The sequence below is a fragment of the Chrysochloris asiatica genome, unplaced genomic scaffold, assembly GCF_000296735.1.
Source record: "Chrysochloris asiatica unplaced genomic scaffold, ChrAsi1.0 scaffold00156, whole genome shotgun sequence".
NCBI classification, from domain to species: Eukaryota; Metazoa; Chordata; class Mammalia; order Afrosoricida; family Chrysochloridae; genus Chrysochloris; species Chrysochloris asiatica.
In genome coordinates, this window is record NW_006408674.1 from 2,068,298 (window position 1) to 2,075,697 (window position 7,400).

Here is a 7,400-nt window from a genome sequence, read left to right on the forward strand (position 1 = left end):
ATGTGGACCTCAGCAGATGGAACATGCAGAAATCAAATTGACTACATCTGTGGAAAAAAGACAGTGGAAAAACCACTTATCACCAACCAAAACAGGCTGGGGAAGGACAGACTTGTGGAACAGACCATCAATTGCTCATGTGCAACTTCAGGTTGAAGCTAAAGAAAATTAAAACAAGTCCATAAGAGCCAAAACATGACCTTCAATATATCCCACTGGAATTTAGAGACCATCTCAAGTACATATTTGATGTATTGGACACTGAAGACTTAAGTTGTGGGATGACATCAAGAACATCATACATGAAAAAAGCAAAAGGTCTTTAAGAAGTCCCGCCCCCAAGGTCTGGAAGGGAAAGGAATTCTATCTTTTCGGAGTGGGGTCACGACCTGGCCGGCTGCAGCAGGGATTGGTCTCCGGGCCCTCAGCGGGTCAGGGCAAACCCCAAGGGCACCATGAGCCCGAACCTGCGCTCTACGCTCATTTTCGTTGGCTTGACCTTCCTGCTCGGTGCTGCCATCTACTACATCTACTTCTGGCCTCTGATGTGGACGGAGGAACACTGGAAAGAACAAGCCATAATCAGACTGGTATTCTTCAAGCGGATGTGCAGCCACCAGGTTAAAAGTGTGATCAGATCCATTTGACAGGAAATGAGACCACCATCCACTTTGACTATGAAAGTGTAGACATCTTCATGCTTTTGATCCTGAAGCAAATATGAATCCAGTCCCTGTGGTCCCCCGACTGACGAAGTGAACTCAGTAATGCTGTGAACGAGAGGATTGCACCGGAAGGTTCATACTCCCCTTGTTAAGACGCCATAGAATGCTGGAACAAATCTCCCCATTAGGAAAGTTTTTATAATTTGGTCGACTTTCCCAAAATGAAGCTGTCTCACCCAGCTGTGTTTGGAGCAGAATCTGCTAGTATTCAGTCTTTACCATTTACCCAAATGTGATATGAATCCAAGCCACCTGTGGACTTGAAGCCATCCAAGTCTGTTTTGCCATTTTCCAAATAAAAGATTCCAATAAAAACCCACCATGTGGAGCTGCCTCATCGGGCTCCTTTGAAAATGTTAAAGTTGACAAAACTCTTTGTGGACAAGAAGGTACTTAGTGCTCTTGTAGAAGAGACGGCTCCGCTTCACCGTGGCTTGTTGAAGATGGCACCATGTGGGAAGAGAAAACAAACGTGGCTCACAAAATCAGCATGCATGCATAGGAGAAACAAGTGCTGAGTCAGTACAAGAAATCTGTGCATTAAAATGATGTATTTTTACTTTAAAAAAAGGGGGGGGGGTCGTTTAGAACAAGAACATACAGAAAATGAAGAAAAAGACCAAAAGCAACGTCAGAAGAGACACCGAAGCTTGTTCCCAGAATAGAGATGCTAAAGTAAATGGAAGAAATGAGGAGGTAAAAGAGCTAAATAGAAAATTTCGAAGGGCAGCTAGACGAGACAAAGTCAAATATTATAATGAAATGTGCAACGACCTGGAGTTAAAAAACAAAAGAGAAGAACATGCTCAGCATTTCTCAAGCTGAAGGAACTGAAGGAAAAATTCACACTTTTACTTGAAATATTGAAGGATTTTATGGAAAAAAATACTGAATGATCCAGAAAGTATCAAAAGAAGATAAAAGTAATACACAGAATCACTGTACCAAAAAGAAATGATTGATGTTCAACCATTTCAAGAGGTAGCATATGTTCAAGACCCAAAAATGCTGAAGGAGGAAGTCCCAAGTGCACTGTAGACATTAACAAAGAAAAGTCTCCTGGTATTTATGGAATACAGCTTGGAATTTTTCAACAAACTGATGCAGCACTGGAGGCATTCACTCATCTCTGACAAGGTATTTGGAAGACAGCTACCTGGCCAATGGTTTGGAAGAAAATCATATTTGTGTCCATTCCAAAGGGAGGTGGCATAACAGAATGCAGAAACCATCAGACAATATTATTAATATCGTATGCAAGTAAAATTTTTCTAAAGATAATTAAACGGCTGCAACAGTACACTGACAAAGAACTGCCAGAGCTTTAAGCTGGATTCAGACAAGGACATGAAATGAGGGCTATCATTGCTGATATCAGATGAATCTTGGCTGAAAGCAGAGAATACCAGAAAGATGTTTACCTGTGTTTTATTGACTATGCAAAGACTTTTGATTGTGTGGATCATGACAAACTATGGACAACATTGCAGAGTATCCTGTAACAATTAATTGTGCTCATGAGGAACCTGTACCTAGACCAAGAGACAATTGTTTGAACAGAACAAAGGGACGTTGAATGGTTTAAAATTAGGAAAGGTGTGTACCAGAGTTGTATTCTTTCACCATATTTATTCAATCTATGTGCTAAGCAAATAATCCAAGAGGCTGGATTATATGAAGAAAAACATGGCATCAGGATTGGAGAAAAACTCATTAACAACCAACGACATATAAATGATACAACCTTGCTTGCTGAAAATGAAAAGGACTTAAAATACTTACTGTTGAAGATCAAAAACCACATCCTTTGGTATGCGGTGCACCTCAATGTAAAGAAAACAAAAATCTTCCCCACTGGACCAATAAACAACATCCATATAAATGGAGAAAATATTGAAGTTGTCAAAGACTTCATTTTGCTCAGATCAACCATTGACACTCTTGGAAGTAACTGTCAAGAAATCAAATTATGTACTGCACAAGACCTCTTTAAAGTGTTGAGGAGCCAAGATGTTACTTTGAGGACTAAGGTGCCCCACATCAACGCCATGGAATTTTCAGTAATCTCATATGACTAAAAGTTGAGCAGTGAATAAGGAATGCTGTAGAAGAATTGATACATTTGAGTTGTGGTGTTGGAGGAGAATATTGGACCACCAAAAAAACAAATCTGTGTTGGAAGAAGTACAGTCAGAATACTCATTAGAAGCCAGATGGTCAGCCTTCATCCCTCATACTTCGGACATATTATGAGGAGGGACCAGTCTCTGGAGAAGTACATCATGCTTGGTAAAGTGAAGCATCAGCAAAAAAGAGGAAGATCCTCAATGAGATGGATTGGCACTGTGGCAGCAGCAATGGGCTCAATCATATCAACAATTCTGAGGTTGGTGCAGGACTGGGCATTGTTTCATTCTGTTGGGCATAAGGTTGCTATGAGTCAGTACCGACTAGATGGCACCTAATAATAACACTGGACCGACCCTCTCCAGATAGCAGGGCCAACCAGAGCTAAGTCTAAATCATCTTCAAATTATCTAATAACCTTGATCTTCCCCAAAGGGCCCCTTAACTGCAGCAACCATGCTCACTGACTCCAGTTCCACCAAATGTCCCCCCTGCCCCCATCATCCTTTTCCTTTGCATCAGCTTCTGAGGTAGCCGCCTGCTTAGCTATTAATATTGTTGTGATAGAAAATACTCACTTAACAGATGCTCAGCCACCCCTACCACGGTCAGGATCTGTGCGCAGCACCAAGTCTTACCGTGGAGAGTGAACCTATGTCAGAGGTTAACGTGAGGTGCTATGGAAGCACTATGTCAACTCACCGTGCAGGACTGACTTTTTCAAGAGTCAGACTAAGACTGGCAAGGCAGGGCATTAAAAAAAAAAAAAAAAAAAAAAAGGAGAAAACATGTTTTGAAAAAATATGGATATTTCCAAAAAAGATCATGGAGTTAGCATTATGGGGGGAATCTGAATTGTTTCCACTTCCTTACTTAGATTGTATGGTTCAGTGGTGTTTGCATTTCAGTTACACGTGAGACCAAGGAGTCAATCTAGATTTCAGTGCTAAGGCCTCTGAAGCTTGAATTTGTCCCTTGCAGGAGGGCTCAGGAAAGACGTTCTCGACACTTACTTTCCGGAAGCGTTTAGACGGGGTTCTGTTTCTGCTATAGACCATGCTTCATTTCTGTGTTATTTAACAGAAAACTAAGCTGGTTGGGGACAGCTTTGCATGTCTCTGGGAGCAGTTAAGAATGATGGTAATATATTGTCACACCAATCAGATAACCACATGTCACACTACCCTGGGGTGGGGCCATTTGCTACTGCTAGTGCCTGGCTCTGTATATTTGGGAGAATCTGACAGTCCACAGCCATTTCCCAGGCACTACAGAGTCCTAATGTGGCACTGTAGGATAAGCACTGGGGACAGCTCATCGCAAGGTCAGTGGTTCAAACCTACCAGCTGCTCCTTGGAAACTCTACACAGGGTTGCTATGAGTTGCAATAGACTCGACAGCATTTACCAAGTATAGACAGGATGGTGTCCTGGTGTGGCACTGTAGGATAAGCACTGGACTGCTAACCACCAGCTGCTCCTTGGCAACCCTATACAGGGTCGCTATGAGTTGGCACCAGCTCAACGGCACTTAACAACAAAACCGGACAGGGTGCTTCAGCAGAAAATGCTGACAAGGGCACTACATGTGCAATGAAAACTGGAATCATAGGAAGAAAATCTTGGGATGGGGGGATCACATCATATAATTATTGTGAAATTGATTCTGACTTGGGGCGACCCCATGTGTTACATGCTCCATAGGTTTTTCTTGATTGTAATCTTAATGGAAGCAGATAGCAGATCACAATGCAGCTGGGTGAACTTGAACCACAAACCTCTCAGTTACGAGCCAAGTACAAACTCTTCGTGTCACCCAGGGACTTTTTCATGTAATGACGGTCCCAAAGTGAATCTTCAGATCTGCTTTGCACCCTGAGATGCTAATGGGGACCATGTTCCTAGAATGAGGTGTTTAAATGGTCTGTCTCTCTGGCCTGCTCCCCTGTCCCCCTAGCTGTGTCCTTGGGTGAGTTTAAAGGGGCCCCTCACTTCTGACACCCTTACATAGTAGCATGCACCATACAGAGCCAGCTGACCAGCCAGTTGCATTTATAGAACTTTCCTCATTCTACATTCAAATTCCCTCTGTTGTCTTAATGATTACTGTTGTTGTTAAGTGCACAGCAGAACTTCACACCACCGGGTCCTGCACCATTCTCACAATTGTTATATTTGAGCTCATTTTTGCTGCCACTATGTCAAACCATCTTGTTGGGAGGTCTTTCTCTTTTTCTCTGACCTTCCAGTTTTCCAAGTATGATGTCCTTCTCCAGAGACTGTTCCCTCCTGTACGAGAGACAGTCTCACCATTTTTGCTTCTAAGGAGCATTCTGGCTGTGCTTCTTCCAAGACAAATTCGTTTGTTCTTCTGGCAGTCCATGGTACTTTTAATATTCTTCTACAACACCATAACTCAAATTCATTGATTCTTCTATTGTATCCCTTATTTGTTATCCAACTTATTCATACCCAACTTTTACCATGGCTTGAGCCAGGCATACCTTAGTCCTCAAACATCTTTGTTCTTGAACATTGCCTAATGCAATGTGTCACTTGATTTCTTGACTGCTGCTTCCACTGCCTTATAATAGTTGTGTAATCTCTGCTCCCTGTTTATGGCAGGCTTGCAGAGTGCAGGAACCACATCTGGCCCATTTCTGGTCAGCCCACCTACCACTACGTATGGTGCAGAGTAAGCAGTTAATAAAACTTTGTTGAATAGGATAGAGGGGGCATAGATCACAATTTAGATTCCTGAAAATTCATTTCCTCAATTTAAATATATCAGAAAAATGTTCTTAAAATTAGTACAATTTAGCAATTTCACCAGCCTTAACCTGCCATAGTAGATTCTGTTGTTGTTGTTGTCAGGTGCCATTGAGTTGGAACCGACTCATAGTGACCCCATACACAGCAGAACGAAACAATGTCTGATCCTGGGCCAACATCACTTCCACCACCCCACTTGACGCCATGAATGATGTCACCTGGCTGATCCATCTCGTTGGGGGTCTTCCTCTTTTTCTCTGACCCTCCGCCTTACCCAGCATGACATCCTTCTCCAGCGACTGTTCTCTCTGGACAATGTGTCCAAAGTAGGAGAGACGAAGCCTAGCCATCCTGGCCTCCAAGGGTATTGAAACAATCCTATAAATTGTGTAAGAGTTTGGGAGCTTTCTCCTTTTTCCTCTTTCTTGTAAGGAAAAGGGAAGTGGCATATTTGTTGGCAATGCTCATTTATAATGAACACATTTCTGGTCTCAGAAGCAAACGGAGATTTTTCTAGTCTGTTAAAAAGATTTCAATCCACATCTCCTAGGAGCAAACACCATTCTTTTCCTCAGTATAGTGCCAAACTGCCAACTTTACCAGGTGAAAAACGGGCATCTGAAAAACAGTTGGTCACATAGCAACCTACAGAGAGGTTACTGACTTAACAGCCAGGTGGCAGGCATCTAGTGGATCTCAATTCTTGGCAGTCTCATGTGTATCAGAGAAGAACTGTGCTCCACAGGATTCTCAATGGCTGATTTTTCAGAAGTAGATTACCAGGCTTTTCTTCCAAGGCACCTCTGGGTGATCTCAAACCACCGACTTTTTGGTTAGTAGCCCAGCACATGAACCTTTTCCACCATTCAGGGACTCACCATCATACCATGATGTTGTGTGCTCTTGAGCTAATTCAAAGTGACTCCATAGGATGGAATAGACGACCCTGTAGGGTTTCCCAGGCTGTGATCTGCCTGGGAGTAGAGGACCAGGTCTTTTCTGTCTTGCAGCCACTGTCAGGTTCTAACTTAACGGTCAACCTTTCGGTTAAGAGTGCTTAAGCTTTGCACTACCCTGCAATTACAGAGCTGTTTTTAAAAGTGTCATTAGCTGTGGCAACATTCAGACAAGGTCTTTCATCAGCAAGGGCTCAAAGGCTAGCTGGAGAGAAAAATAAATAACGCCCTGTGGCCCTTAGTATATAGCAAGAACTTATAAACAAGTTCAAGTGCAGAGGAGAGACAACTAGACCTGACCAGAATGGACTAACAACAGCAGACTTCCCAAGGATCCTGGAGCTGCATTTTGAAAGATAGCAAGGAAGTATATAGATGACAAAAGAGAAAAGGTGGTTCCGAGACTGCAGGTAGGGATTGCATGTAGGAGAGGCAAGGTCTGCACCCACTGTGTGAAGAGCCTCAGATGCCATGCTAGAGTATAAATATCAACCCAGAGGCAACCGGAAGTGGTAGATAGGCCAAGGCACAATGAGGACCAACCTTGCAGTTTATAAAAGTCTGCGGATGGATACAGGTAGGGCCACCTCAGGTGAGATGGGTGAGTCTACAGGCAGGAAAATCACCAGGCTTGTTCTAGGTGACAGGCCAAAAATGACTCGAACTAATGCATTAACCCAGGAAGGATAGGAAGAAAGAACATTGTAAAGCACTAATGTGATTAAATTACTGAATCGGTGATTAAATTAGACACAGAGGTGAGAGAAGGTGAGGGTAAAGCTCCAGGGACCTGGTATCTAGGGGAAAGACAATTCCACGTG

The 7,400-nt window shown here is 42.9% G+C and overlaps 1 pseudogene; it reads left to right on the forward strand.

The window, feature by feature from the left end:
- The first annotated feature begins 455 nt into the window (after positions 1-455).
- On the forward strand, positions 456-657 carry LOC102817180 (annotated as a pseudogene).
- The last annotated feature ends 6,743 nt before the right edge of the window (positions 658-7,400 follow it).